General features: G+C 40.7%; 1 protein-coding gene across 2 annotated transcripts in view; it reads right to left on the reverse strand.

The window, feature by feature from the left end:
- The window catches only part of LOC124149284 (D-glucuronyl C5-epimerase-like), a 349,514-nt gene that overhangs the window by 197,558 nt on the left and 135,740 nt on the right, over nt 1-16,216 (reverse strand). For both annotated transcript variants that reach the window (XM_046520755.2, XM_046520758.2), the window contains exon 3: nt 8,543-8,633. The gene's annotated coding sequence lies outside the window, so the exon portion shown is untranslated. The remainder of the gene's footprint in view (nt 1-8,542; nt 8,634-16,216) is intronic.

Here is a 16,216-nt window from a genome sequence, read left to right on the forward strand (position 1 = left end):
CTATCCACCAAGTCCCTGAATCCTTTGGTTGCTGGGGACCAAGTCTAACCCAGACTCCCCATGGGAGAAATCAACATAGAAAATATATCTAAAAAACTGTGCCACTGCCCTCTAGCTCACCTGATAAACAGTCGTTTAACATAGCTGTTGTTTCATTGATATTCATTTTTGGGGGGCACATGTATTGGAGGATAAATCCTAACACTAAAAGCTATGGATAAAAAAAACCCAATATATGTGGTCATCAAAAGATAAAAACATATATGGCAAAGTTCAGCTTCCTCAGTCTCCAAAAGGAGAAAAGGTTTATAGAGCAAAAAATAGTTTTGAGTGAATTTAAAAATATGGTCAAAACACAAAGGTTAAATTTAACAAAATCCCACTTCTATCTGAACCATCACAAAAGTTCATTTCTTTGTGAACAACAATGAATGACAATAACAATAATAATAATAGTTGTATTTGTATATCACTTCTCCCTTGCTAGGTATCATATTTAAAAGGCACAATTATTAACCCGGTCAGTGGATAGCCAACGCTTGATTTTCATTCTCATCTCCCTTGGGAGCATACAACCCAAGCTGCCTGTGAGGCGAAGGAAGGCTTACAGTCACATTACCATATCTCATCCTACCAGGTACCCATTTACTGCTGGGGGAACAGAGGCACACGTCCACATATTTCAAACAAAGTCACTTGCCTAAAGAGATGCCTTATGTGCTTCAGTGTTGGACATGACCCAAGCCGCAGAAACTCTTATGAGTTGAGCTGCCGAACACAGTCACCCATCCAACTACTTTCCATGACCGGGGGCACAGGTGGCCCAGTCGTCTTAGGCCGCCGCAATTTGCTGTGCAGAGTTGCATCTCTTGGGCACGCCAGAAACCTATGATTATGGGTTCGAATCCCGGTTCGCCCCAATTATGTTTCTAGGTTTGTCAGCACCATACCCGTGCTTGTGGGTTTCACCGAAGTGGTAAACGTCTGAGACCTGCATCACTTCGGACCTTCCTTCCACATTATGCTGACACGCCGCAAAATAACTGGAATACTGTTAAAAGCGGCGTTAAACCCAACTCACTCACTTTCCGTGACCAACGTGGCTTATCTGTACTTCATTTGTGACCTGTGACCTGTGACCTGTACACATGACCAAGTGTCATCCTTGGTGGCACCAAGCATGTGCGTTACAGCTTCATCAGTCCTGTCATTTCTGAGGAGATGATGTTGCCTTTAAAATGAAATGCAATTTGAGAGAATTTAAAAACATGGTCCAAACAAAGGTCAAATTTTAATTTTGCTTGGTGACACCTGGACACACAGGAAAGAAGTGATGTTTTCCCTCCTTGCACATGTGCAGCTGAGCTTCCTGTCAGGGATAGGATTTACCTCACAACTATTTAGATAGAATGGCAGTGAAGAGGAAGTCTGTTGAAAATTTAAGTAAATTCATAGTGTGATTGACAGTCAAAACGGGAATTATTGCAATGATGTAATAAAGGTAGGGTATTCAAAGGAATTATACAGATCAAATGTGTTGAGCCCACTTACTAACTACAGTAAACTATGGTTATGGCGAACTCATCGTTTGTTAATACAGCATGAACACACAATGCCATTTAGAAAGAGGCATTGTGTGTTCAAAACTTTCAGCCATGGGAGCCATGCCAATTTACACTTGTCAGAGATTACACAAAGTAGGTGATCCAGACTACCAGTTGTCAGACTTTCATTTTTTGTGTGGAAGTCTCGGTGGCTGAGTGGATTAGATCACTGACTTCGTGTGCTTGCGATTAGGTGCCTCACTCTGGCAGTGTGGGTTCGAATCCCGGATGGGACACAACCCCCAAAAGTACGAGAAAAGTGTTATCCCAAATTTAACGTTTGTTACAGGTAAACAGCAAATGGCCAGGGCCAAAAGACCAGTTCGTTATATCTGTCAGTTCGTTATAAGCGTGTTCATTATAAACATAGTTTACTGTATTTAGATACGAAATTGCATGACATTTTGAACAGAAATGGCTGACTAATGGCATCAAAGATTTAACTTCATGGCTGCTGTAGTGGCCATATTGAAAATTGGATTTTACCTCTTGACCAAACTGGGGAGTCATCATCTATGGGAAAAAGCATGTGAAACATTATTTGTCTCAGGGTCTCAAGGACATGATCTTGACAGACGCACGATGGATGCATGTTGGATGCTGGACAAATAAGCCATGACATTCACTCACTTGACTTTCAGTCTAAAAATACTTTTCAGGAGTACTTACCAGTAAAGTGTACTTTGTGCAGCACTTGTGCTCCATGGATTTAACCTTAACTAACACTAAAAGAAAACAAAAATCTTTGACCTAATGCACTGATTGGCTATTGATTTTGACATCATCAAAAACAGAAACATAAAAATATTCACTTTTCTCATTTCTTTTATTACCATCATTATAATTTCCTGAAGGGGCTTTGAAACATAATGTCTGTTGATCTTTCAAAGATTCATAAAAAATAATTTCACCACTGAAGCAAAAAAAACCCTTGAAACCTCATTGTATATTTCCAGGTGGCAAAAACCCCTGTTAACAAGATTGAACTGTTTGCCCTTTGTCACTTGTCTAGACAGATCCCAAAAGTAGCAAGGTAAGGCTGAATAAACATTTCAATAATTCCAGGATACCTTTGCCTCAAAGGTGATGAGGTAGGCAGGACCTTTTACATTTTTTATTGAAAATAAAAGTAATGAGGGTTGAACACATTAACTTTTTTTCACACCAAAAACACCAACAAACACAACTGGGAAATCACTGAACTCGGCTCTTAATACAAAATAATGCGGATAACCGTGTCTGCTTCATATGACATGGGAAGTTTGAATTTTTTGTTATTGGGTACAAAAATGACTGACACCCTGGACTTAAAGTGACTTGCTTATTCCTGAAACATGACATACTGCAGAGGCCATTGGGGATATTTAAAATAAATTAAATCAGAATATCTCGAGGACAAAACTGTGGTTGTCGACAAATTTGATTAAATTGAAACTGTGCCAGAATCTTCAATTTTTGTTCTGCAAAATGAGATATAGAATCAATAAAAAAAATGACCACCTACATAAAAAAAGTAATAATATCTAATCAACAAAAAATGGCCTTAGGTAAAGCAAAGAGTTCTCAAGTGATATAAAAGGAAGTTAACGGAGAAAATATCCATAGGCAAATTGTGTAGATTCAAGAAAGACTGTAAGTGAGCCTTTAAATAATTGTTTAAAACCTGTGGGAATTTTAGGTTAAAATAGGTCCTCAGCAACCTATGCTTGACGTATAAGATGACTGAACGCATTGGGTGGTCAAGCCTTGTGACTTTGTTGACTGCATGACATTGTACTCCCACAGGTTGGGCTGTTGCTCATGATATCAATCACTGGTTTATCTGGTCTCAATCTTGTACAGACCCCTGTCATATAGCTTGAATATTGACTCCCTCTATTACAAAATACATGTAAATTAAAGTATGTGTAACATTAGTCTGTCTTAGTCCCTGAACCATATCATTACTGCAATGCTGTAGTGCCAAATGAAGCAAGTCTAGATTTTCACAGGTTCAGGTTCTGACACCTCCATTTCACTGGGGCTCCTTTTCAGTTTGAATGTAGTTGCTGGTTTTTGTCAAAATCATGTATTTTCAGAGACTAAATATTGTCTCGTTTTGCATATAATCGTGGATTTGTTCACTGCATGTGCTGACTCACTATAGTAATAAAAATACCATTTTTCTACCATTTATTTGTCACGCTGGGAAATTAAGTAGGAAAGGACGCTGATCGACTGAGAACACAATTCTTTTTCTGTGTAATGAAAACATAACAGTACTTTAAACACTGAACTAACTGCCTGTCTCATTTCAAAGGCTGATTCAGGTTAATGAGTACTACCTGACATCACTACCTAAACACAGAAATGAAAAAAAATATTTACAAATACATTAAGTGTGGAAATTTAAATACATTTCAAACCCTCGCAGACTACAAAACCCAAGATCAAACAAATTCGATTACTGGAACTTTCACAGATCAAGATAAAAAGAATTTCATTGCTTTTGTTACAATAACTAACATCAGTTTTACAGATGAAGCTGTTACAGTTCACTGGGATTGCTTAATAATATATTCAATCAAATCAATAACATCAAACTCCACAGTAAGTGCACTATGTACTTCAGAGGCAGACGCACAAATAATTCCATTGCTTAGTTTGAATTGCATCTGGATTTATTCCCATATTGAACAATTGCTTCTGTACAAACGTACCATCAAACTAATATGACTTGGCAGTGTGAGCATTGATTGTTACTCAAGTAACCCTTTTTCCAGACAAAAGCTCAATTAATCAGTACAGTAATTTAAGTCATTGGGACTGGAAATAGAATTGTCACATAAAGTGTTAATTATAAAGTCACTTTGGTTCAATAGTCTTCCAGATGCAATGCTGCAAATGTTGGTTTGTTGGTTTTTAACAGTATTCCAGTTATATCAAGGTGCTGACGTCAGCCTTTTTTTAAACTGGATCAAGGAATGTTTCTACATACCGTATTCGACGTAATAAGCACCCAGAGCGCTCTCAAAATTAGAAATAGGGTGCTCCTATTAAAATATTATTTTGGTGGAAAAAAACAGAATTGAAATTTCGTGGTTTATGCTGACAGCCAGAAATGTTTATATACAACAGATATATTTTTCCAGAATTTAATTGCCCATAATTAAGGGTGCATATAACACATGAGTGCGTATTATACGCGAATAAATAAGTCTTGTACATTGATTAATCGGAAGGGGTGCTAATTGGGATTGTTCACTGGCCAATATATTACCGAATATCGCCGTGGGTGCTTATTAGAGCGGGGTGCTTATTACGTCGAATACGGTATGTTACTCACTAGTTGACTTTCTAAATTCAGCCTTTATCGTTTTAAGAATATCGTTCATCGTCTCGCCACATTTGGCCTCATCAGCAATAGCATGCTTAGTTGAACACTCCCTCAGGCAGGGACTCAACTCTGCATCACCACGTTGCGGCATAACAGATATGTACGATAAGATTTTGTGAAAATTGTACAGGTGTACACATGTTTTTGCAGCAATTATCCACGGAAGTCATCGTTTTGAGTTTCGCAGTGTGTCCCAATATAGACAACCACAGACATCAGAAGTCAAATTTCATAGTTGTTGCCAAGGATGTGCCGCTTATCTTAATTGTTGGAGAAATCAAAATACATTTCTGACAAGGACAGAAGCACCCAACACGTACTCTCCAGGTATCATTTTGTTTGTTTGTTAATTTGTTGTTTAATGCTGCACTCAGCAATATATCAGCTATATGATGGCAGTCTGTAAATAATCGAGTCTGGACCAGACAATCTTGTGTTTGTTTGTTTGTTTGTTTGTTTGTTTGTTTGTTTGTTGTTTAACGCTGCACTCAGCAATATTCCAGCTTTATGATGGCAGTCTGTAAATAATCGAGTCTGGACCAGACAATCTTGTGTTTGTTTGTTTGTTTGTTTGTTTGTTGTTTAACGCTGCACTCAGCAATATTCCCGCTGTGTGATGGCGGTTTGTAAATAATCAAGTCTGGACCAGACAATCCAGTGCTTGACATCATGAGCAAGACAATCAAGTGATTGACATCATGAGCATCGATCTACACAATTGGGACACGATGATATCCATCAGACAAGTCAGCGAGCATGACCACGATCCTGTTACAGGGATCCCTCGCTACAACGCTACCTTAGGGGTCCAAATAATTGATGAGCATTATAGATGATCAGCGGTTTAAAAAAGGTCGAGTCGTAGGTGGTAGATGACCAACAAAACAGTATACATGCTCTGCCTACCTAACACGATCTACGTTGCACGTTTCAGAGTTTCAAAAAAGATTAGAATAGAAGTTACTTATGATTCATAGTGTAAAAAAAGATATATTGAGTATAATATGCGCTTTCAAAAGAAACAACACATCGTATCCCTTCAGGTGAATAAGCAGGTAGATCTATAACAAACTTAGTCAATAAAAGTATGAAATTTGATATAAAACATCACTAGACATGATGATTTACCATTTAAAATGTATTTCCTGCTCTCAAAGGCATTGTTTGCAGAGATTAAGATAACTGTGTGTATTTTCTCGTAAACTAAGCCGGATATAGCAATCAGCTGTGCACACGTTTCCTCCCAATCTGCCGGTGATTCTGTTACCAGTGATACGTACCCAGTGATACCACTTTAAAGAAATATGATGCAATGGTCGGAAGAAATTGTATCTGAAATTATTATTTTATCAGGAATAAGAAATTCCAATATCGTGTTATTTTAGTTGCAGCTTCCACCATATATACTTAAAATTATAAGAACCACAAGCGCAGCACTTTGGTACAGATTGTATGCAGGATATTTTTTGATGTATGGAACGATTTTGACCAGTCACCATAGGGACTTCCCACGCTACATGTATTTTGATTGCGAAAACGTTATGTTGACATTTAATTGTCAAACTTCCTCGAATATTACTTTTAGCGGATCATGGTACGGCATTTATGATATGTATATCCATTCTCTTGCAACTAAAATTCGTTTCAAGGTGTCAATAGCGTTAATCTGACCGTGGTTGCTGTTAATAACGGTGAGTTGTGCGATCTACCGATCACTTCGCATACGATTTCGCGAAATTATTGTAAACATTATTATAATTATTGAATGAAATTTTGAATATAATTAAAAAAAATATATTGCAAACATTAGTTCAGATAAACAATGAAGTCACAGGGACAGCGTGGTGCAAAAGTGTGATTGTGGAACAGAACCTTCACCCAAAGACCATCGGTACGCTGTCCCGGGTTCTTTTTGTCGCAAGGTAAGCAGTGAATGCATTAAGGAGTAATGCAGGATAAGTTAAAAATGGATTAAATTGCGAAGTTCAGTTCGGATTTGTTGCCTAGTTACCGGTGTTACATGATCGCAGTGATCAGCTGATAATGTTTTCTGAGATGGGGGAAAACATTGTGTCATTGGAAAACTTTATTGAAAATGTTAGTAAATTTTGGGAGCCTTGCTTTACCGCGCACTATAACCGAGTTAGCGCTATATTGAAGGGCGCAATAACGAGGGAACACTGTTGTAGTCGCTTATGACAAGCATAGTCGCCTTTTACAGCAAGCATGGGTTGCTAATGACCTATTCTAACCCGGATCTTCACAGGTATCTACGTAGCGCATATGTCACCCAGGAACCACCTGCACTTCATGCTATTTTGTTTTGACACCTAAATTTGTCAGTTCAGTCTACTTAGTTCACTGTATTGTTTACTGCTTTTTTTCACATGGCACGCGTCTGTGTGTGTTCACCAACCTTTCCCGTAGTGCAAACTGCTTGCATAATGCCGTTTTCCAGGCATTTAGGTTTCAAACTGACGAGCCGATGTAAACAGGATGTCTTACCTCTAGCGCATGCAAACACATTCTTGACTTTCTTGGTTAATTTCTATCATTCAAGGGGGGCACGGGTGGCCAAGTCGTCTAAGGCGCCGCGATTCGCTGTGCAGAGTTGCGTCCCTTGGGCACGCCAGAAACCTATGATTGTGGGTTCGAATCCCGGTTCGCCCCAATTATGTTTCTAGGTTTGTCAGCACCATACCCGTGCTCGTTGGTTTCACCGAAGTGGTAAACGTCTGAGACCTGCACCACTTCGGGCTTTCCTCCCACATTAAGCTGACACGCCGTGATATAACTGGAATACTTAAACCCAACTCACTCACTCACTCACTCTATCATTCAAGAACACAAGCACCTTAATATTAGTCTCAATATATAAGCATATTTAAAAGATATTCAAGAACTCAACTGTGATATGCCCTGTGCTCTCTTAGCTTTTTCGCACATGCATATCGCGCTTTGGCAACTCAGGTCATCAAATACAATTCATACAAGTATACAATTCACTTATTGGGCCAACTTGAGCACATTTATCAATCACCTTAATATTACTTGCCCATGCCTGGCCTATTATATGCAAGCATAGTCCTAAAGAAAAAGAGTAATATTTAATCTATAGAATAAGATACTATATAATTACAAATGTCCCCAGTCATACATGGATTGACCATTAGTGTTGTTGTCAGTAGGTATGTCATTGTTAATTCCACATGATTTCTTCAATTTTGCTGCAGCTGCCTTCATTTGTTAGCCTTTGGTACAGGTTACATGAGTTTGAATCCTAAAATCAATTATTGCATCATCAAGGTGAATAGAAGTTCCAACGTTTCTTATTGTGTTTAAGGAACAATTCATGTAGTTAATGGCCACTCCAAGACAAAGCAGACATTTTTTTAAGTTAAGAATATTCAATGATTTGAGACATCGTTCTCAAAAAGCATGACACCAGTATACATCCTGAAAAAATCTTTCTTCTTTTTTGTGTACACAATAAATAATTAAGTTAAAGAAATAACTGAACGACATGTATATCTAGGTGAGCTAACATGAAATGAACACTTACCCCAATGTCAAATGACGAAGTGGATGGATTACAGGAGTCTTGTAATCAATATGAAATGCTTTGCATCCTTTTCAATTCCCCATTACTCCATCTTTAAAAAAACACAAAGATCACACATCAACAAATTGATACAGAGACTGAGTAAATGCCTGACAAATAAAACGGAACTGATGCCGATGTCTTATAATGCCAGGGCAGTATATTGATTAAGATAATGTACTCATATTTCAAACCAATACAGGAAGATGATTTCAACAACATTTTCAAATCCTTTAATGCATTTCCTGAAATCGGACGACTTCTATGATCTGAATGTAAACTTGATATGTTGTTGGGGAAGCGTTTTTTCCTCAATTGTGAGCGAACTGTTTCAGTGTAAGTCATTCCAAATCCTTCACACGATACCCACATACATCATACGTGAAGTTCACCAGCTATTTTTTGCTGAATCATCATTAACCATGACAATAAAAAACAAGAGTCATCCGAAGATGACATATCCCCCCGACGTGGCATATCGGTAAACTGTGTGTACCTTCAAGGTATTTAGAATGGCAAGGAAATCTTTTTCCTTGATGCCAAAACTAGAAAAATAATGAAGGTTATCAAATATTGGTTCATGTAGCTCACTTTCTGATGATCTCATGAAATTGTAATAACAATAACTTTGCGGATTCACATATGAATAGCTCGATCTGTAGTAGCCTCATGACACAAAGGCATAAAGAGAATGTACTAGGTTATGTAGCTCATATCATATATAGTATATGATATCAGTAAATAGTACTCCTTAGAATTATATGTCAGGGGCTACAAATTAAAAAGATTAAAATCTATAAATAACTGCACTACTAGTGAACATGATTGATATGTGCATTAAGTTTGGTGAATCTCTGTCGCATGGTTTAGAAGAGATGCTCCAGACGAGGACATTACCCTAAGTTCATCAATCTTCAATTTAAATTGAACAAGTATTTGTCACAGAGTGACGAAATATCCCCCGCCTGTACACCATAGTACCAAATATGAAGACAATCCAGCGATTAGTTCTTGAGATATTGTGGCAACGCCGTTTTCCAACTCCAAAAACAGATTTGCCTGCTGTGACCTTGAAAATGGGGTCAAGGTCACCAAATCTGACAGGTGTATGCGGTGTCTGTATATACACTATAGTTCCAAATATGAAGACAATCCAGCGATTAGTTCTTGAGATATCGCGGCAACACCGTTTTCTAACTCCAAAAGCAGATTTGCCTGCTGTGACCTTGACAATGGGGTCAAGGTCACCAAAACCGACTGGTGTCTGCGGTGTCTGTATATACACCATAGTTCCAAATATGAAGACAATCCAGTGTTTAGTTCTTGAGATATCGTGGCAACACCGTTTTCCAACTCCAAAAACAGATTTGCCTGCTGTGACCTTTAAAATGGGATCAAGGTCACCAAAACCGACTGGTGTCTGCGGAGTCTGTATATACACCATAGTTCCAAATATGAAGACAATCCAGTGTTTAGTTCTTGAGATATCGCGGCAACACCGTTTTCCAACTCTAAAAGCAGATTTGTCTGCTGTGACCTTGAAAATGGGATCAAGGTCACCAAAACCGACTGGTGTCTGCGGAGTCTGTATATACACCATAGTTCCAAATATGAAGACAATCCAGTGTTTAGTTCTTGAGATATCGCGGCAACACCGTTTTCCAACTCTAAAAGCAGATTTGTCTGCTGTGACCTTGAAAATGGGATCAAGGTCACCAAAACCGACTGGTGTCTGCGGAGTCTGTATATACACCATAGTTCCAAATATGAAGACAATCCAGTGTTTAGTTCTTGAGATATCGCGGCAACAAACAGGTTGGACGTACGGACGTACGTACGGTGAATACTATATCCCCCGCTTCGCGCTTTCGCGCGGCGGGGGATAAAAAAGAAAAAAAAAGAAAAAATCTGTTGATAGCAAAGGCACCACTACATAACCTGCTTGATAGGCGTAAAAACTTTTGAGAAACTAAGTTGTATGGTTCGAGAGATATGGTCCGGACAAGAGCACTACCCTCAAATTTCCTAAGTACATCATATTTCCATGGAAACAACAAAAATAAAAATTTCTAAAAGTCTCGAAATAGCAAAAGCCACTACAACTGAGCCTGATTGTTAAGTGTATCAAGTTTTGGGAAGCTAGGTTGTACGGTTTAGGAAATATGCTCCAGACAAGAGCACTACCCTCAAATTTCCTAAGTCCATCATATTTCCATGGAAACGACAAAAATAAAAATTCAAAAACTCTCTAAATAGCAAAAGGCACTTCTACTGAGCCTGATTGTTAAGTGTACCAAGTTTTTGGAGGCTAGGTTGTACGGTTTAGGAAATATGCTCCGGACAAACAATGATTACAGACGGACAGACAGACAGACAGACAGACGGACGGACAGACGGACATACTGATGGCTATATCCCCCCATTATTATATGTCGGGGGGGATAAAAACACAAACCAAATTGTCAACGTTATTATAGGTTTTCATTTGTGCTGTATATCTGTTATCGCATCTGATTTCTTATTTGTAATGGCTTACCGATGTGGTGTGAGGTGCGATGAAATGAGGATTGATGTTTAACGTTTCAAAGGTGAGGTGAGGTGAAATTGGGTTTAACGTCGCGTCCAAGATTATTGCACTTATATAGCGACGTGCATGTACGTGTGTGTGTTTGTGAGGCTGCTTGTACTAGTCCGGACTGATGCTGATTTATAGTGCTATCCCACTGAGATACCACGTTTCAAAAGCATTGTGCATGCATGTGTGTGTGTGTGGCTGCTCGTACACATAGGTCTGGACCTATGCCAGTTTTAGAGCTGAATGAGATACCATGGCACAGTTTAAGATCAGGGTAACAACAAGTACCATCATTGAAAGTCTTTTGGTATGATGGAGGAAGGGGAACAAACCACAGACCATCTGCTCTTCAAGCAGCCATGCACTATCTACGACACCACGGAAGCACTCAGTAATTGCCATATTCCAGCTGTATGACGGCGGTTTGTAAATTATGGAAACTGGACCAAACAATCCAGTGACTGACATCATGAGCATCAATCCAATTGTGATATGAAGGCATGCATCAACCAAGTTGGCGAGCCTGATCACCCGATCAAGTTAGTCGCCTCTTACAAGAAGCATAGTCGCCTTTTACACAGCAAGCATGGGTTGCTGATGATCTATTCTAACCCGGATCGTGAGATTGTGAGTGAGATAGTGAGTGAGTGAGATAGTGAGTGAGTGAGATCATGAGTGAGTGAGATCGTGAGTGAGATAGTGAGATCGTGAGTGAGATAGTGAGTGAGATTGTGAGTGAGTGAGATCGTGAGTGAGTGAGATCGTGAGTGAGATTATAAGTGAGTGAGATAGTGAGATTGTGAGTGAGATCATGAGTGAGATAGTGAGATCGTGAGTGAGATCATGAGTGAGTGAGATCGTGAGTGAGATCATGAGTGAGTGAGATCGTGAGTGAGATCGTGAGTGAGATCATGAGTGAGTGAGATCGTGAGTGAGATCGTGAGTGAGATCGTGAGTGAGTGAGATCATGTGTGAGATAGTGAGATCGTGAGTGAGATCGTGAGATCGTGAGATCATGCGTGAGATAGTGAGATCGTGAGATCGTGAGATTGTGAGTGAGTATTCCGGAACGTTACAGCATCATATGAGTGACCACAGTAAACATGTGGCATGGCAACTGCCCCTCTATAAATCTCGGAACCTACTTCAAAAGGCAGTGTGAGCCTTCTACCCCCAAGAAGCAACCTTGACAGTTTGTACTTCCAACTATGAGCACAGAAATGTACTGTGTCAAACTTTCTGATGATTGGCCACAAATGTCCCAAGCGGAGAGGACACATCCGTTATATCACCACAGTCACATTTTTTACAACACATGGTATAATAAAGTCATATATCACACACGGTGTATCGACCGTGTTCATACACAGGGACTTATCTAGACTTGCTCAGGGGTCGATATCTTGTTTCTAGTGTAAGGTCTACAATTGTCAGCAAAAATCCTAAATTTGAATTGAAACTTCCTTTCCTGTTAATATACTTGTAACTGAAGTGGGGGCGGTGGGGTGGCCTAGCCGTTAAAGTGTCACACAGAAAACCCAGGTTCGATTCCCCACATGGGTACAATGTGTGAACCCCTTTTCTGGTGTCCCCCGCCGTGATATTGCTAGAATATTGCTAAAAGCCGGGGAAAACAATACTCACTTACTGATGTTATAGCTCTGTTGACACAGATAACAGGACCAAGAAACAGGAAGTGGCTTCAAGGCTTAAAATTTTACATTATTTATTGAAACCCAATACAATGAATACCACAGAAAATAAGAAGTTTCAAATATGCCAGTTTGAAAAGATTTGTATTTTCCCCCAATTTACATGCAAAGGGCACAATGTTTGGAATCCGAGCTAAATCTGTGCATGCATGGAATTAACGTCATCAATCAGGTATACTGAGATAAGCCCAACAATGTGGTGTGCACTTCATTCTGCCTGATTAAATAAGCATTGCCGAGGAATTGACTCTCTAAAATACAATTGATTTATTTCTATGTCTTGACATTGAGATCATTTGTGGAGGTGAGGTGAGGTGAGTTGAAATGTACTAGTCCGGGCTAATGCAGTTTCTATAGTGCCAGCCCACTGAGATCCATGCAGTTTAACATGACACAGTATACCGACTCCAAGCCGATCAGTCCTTGTTTTAGCCCCTAACTGCCGAGTGCCAGGCAGGGTAACAACAAGTACCATCTTTAAACCTCTTTTGGTATGATAAGGCCGGGATCGAACACCAACCCTTCCGCTCTCGGGGCAGATGCTCTACCACTAGACCACGGAGACAAACCGTTCATTTGTGGAACAGTCAGTATCTTCCCCTCTTTACCATGTAGAAATGATGCATTGAAAAAAGACAATATATAGCTTTTTAATGGTTTTTCAACTGAACACTCCAATCAATATTTTGCCGAGATATCATTTTTCTAAAGGCCATAGTCAGGTTTCTGCAACTGAAATGAAACGTTTCTGTAAAAAAAATGTTATTCTTTCAACAACAGAACTCTATGAAAAAAAAGGGAAATGTTAAGGATATTCAGAAAATCAAATGAATAAAAACAAATTCTGTACTTTTCAAAACAGAAGGTGATATTGATTTACATATATGATTTGTTTGTTTTTTAACTCTGAGCACATCAATATTCAAGCTATATGACAGTGGCTTGTAAATAATCGTGTTTGGATTCGACAATCCGGCGATACAGTATGGTGACATATATCATGAAGTCTAGCCCGAAATTCCCTGCGGGCGATATACATATAAAGACATAAGCACATTACGAGAAGCATGAATATGTCCTCTTTTGGTACAAATAAATAAAATATGTTAAAAAATGATGGCTGATGGTTGATTAAGATTAGAATAGTAAAAGAAAGAGGTGGATGATGGTTTGGAAATCACTTGGGTTGTGGTAAAAGAGAATAGGTGGGGGATGGTGGAACATCAGTGATGGATGCTGGGTGGGGGATGGTGGAACATTAGTGATGGATCCTTGGTGGGGAATGGTGGAACATCAGTGATGTATGCTGGGTGGGGGATGCTGGATGGGGGATGGTTGAACATCAGTGATGGATGCTGGGTGGGGGATGGTGGAACATCAGTGATGGATGCTGGGTGGGGGATGGTGGAACATCAGTGATGGATGCTGGGTGAATGGTGGAACATTAGTAATGGATGCTGGGTGGGGGATGATTGAACATCAGTGATGGATGCTGGGTGGGGGATGGTGGAACATCAGTGATGGATGCTGGGTGGGGGATGGTGGAACATCAGTGATGGATGCTGGATGGGGGATGGTGGAACATCAGTGATGGATGCTCGGTGGGGGATGGTGGAACATCAGTTATGGATGCTGGGTGGGGGATGGTGGAACATTAGTGATGGATCCTTGGTGGGGAATGGTGGAACATCAGTGATGTATGCTGGGTGGGGGATGCTGGATGGGGGATGGTTGAACATCAGTGATGGATGCTGGGTGGGGGATGGTGGAACATCAGTGATGGATGCTGGGTGGGGGATGGTGGAACATCAGTGATGGATGCTGGGTGAATGGTGGAACATTAGTAATGGATGCTGGGTGGGGGATGATTGAACATCAGTGATGGATGCTGGGTGGGGGATGGTGGAACATCAGTGATGGATGCTGGGTGGGGGATGGTGGAACATCAGTGATGGATGCTGGATGGGGGATGGTGGAACATCAGTGATGGATGCTCGGTGGGGGATGGTGGAACATCAGTTATGGATGCTCGGTGGGGGATGGTGGAACATCAGTGATGGATGCTGGGTGGGGGATGGTGGAACATCAGTGATGAATGCTGGGTGGGGGATGGTGGAACATCAGTGATGGATGCTGGATGGGGGATGGTGGAACATCAGTGATGAATGCTGGGTGGGGGATGGTGAAACATCAGTGATGGATGCTGGATGGGGGATGGTGGAACATCAGTGATGGATGCTGGGTGGGGGATGGTGGAACATCAGTGATGAATGCTGGGTGGGGGATGGTGGAACATCAGTGATGGATGCTCGGTGGGGGATGGTTTGAACATCAGTGATGGTATTGCTTGGTGGTGGATGGTGGAACATCAGTGATGGATGCTGGATGGGGGATGGTGGAACATCAGTGATGGATGCTCGGTGGGGGATGGTGGAACATCAGAGATGTAGGCTGGGTGGGGGATGCTGGAACATCAGTGATGAATGCTGGGTGGGGGATGGTGGAACATCAGTGATGGTATTGCTTGGTGGTGGATGGTGGAACATTAGTGATGGATGCTGGGTGGGGGATGGTGGAACATCAGTGATGAATGCTGGGTGGGGGATGGTGGAACATCAGTGATGGATGCTGGGTGGGGGATGGTGGAACATCAGTGATGAATGCTCGGTGGGGGATGGTGGAACATCAGTGATGGTATTGCTTGGTGGTGGATGGTGGAACATCAGTGATGGATGCTGGGTGGGGGATTGTGGAACATCAGTGATGAATGCTCGGTGGGGGATGGTGGAACATCAGTGATGGTATTGCTTGGTGGTGGATGGTGGAACATTAGTGATGGATGCTGGATGGGGGATGGTGGAACATCAGTGATGGATTCTGGGTAGGGTTTGGTGGGACATCCGTGATAGATGATCGGTGGGCGATGGATGAAGATTGATACCTGATGGGTGGCAAAGTGATGGTGGATGATCGATTGTGAATGGCACCAGCCATGACCAAACACAACTAGCTAACAACGGTATCTCAGTATGTCCCATCAAATGGGAAAGCTGTCGGGTGTCTGGAAATATTTCTAGTTACACACAACAGTCTTGTAGAATCTCGGTTCACAAATGTTATTGTTTATTCACTGTTAAATATCTGCCAGGTTATTTACTCTAAGTGCAATAATCTTGAATGTGACGCTAAACCCCATTTCACCTAACCTTAGAGTGTGTGACGCAATCAATCATTTGACTTTAAGGAAGAACTCCTAGATGTTTCTATTTTGAGTTGATATGAGAACTCGCAAGGTGACAGAATCCTGAACCAGAAACATGGAAACCTCTAGACCGGGGGCGGTACATG

The sequence above is a fragment of the Haliotis rufescens genome, unplaced genomic scaffold (genome assembly GCF_023055435.1).
Source record: "Haliotis rufescens isolate VD_foot unplaced genomic scaffold, xgHalRufe1.0.p SCAF_13, whole genome shotgun sequence".
Classification (NCBI taxonomy): Eukaryota; Metazoa; Mollusca; class Gastropoda; order Lepetellida; family Haliotidae; genus Haliotis; species Haliotis rufescens.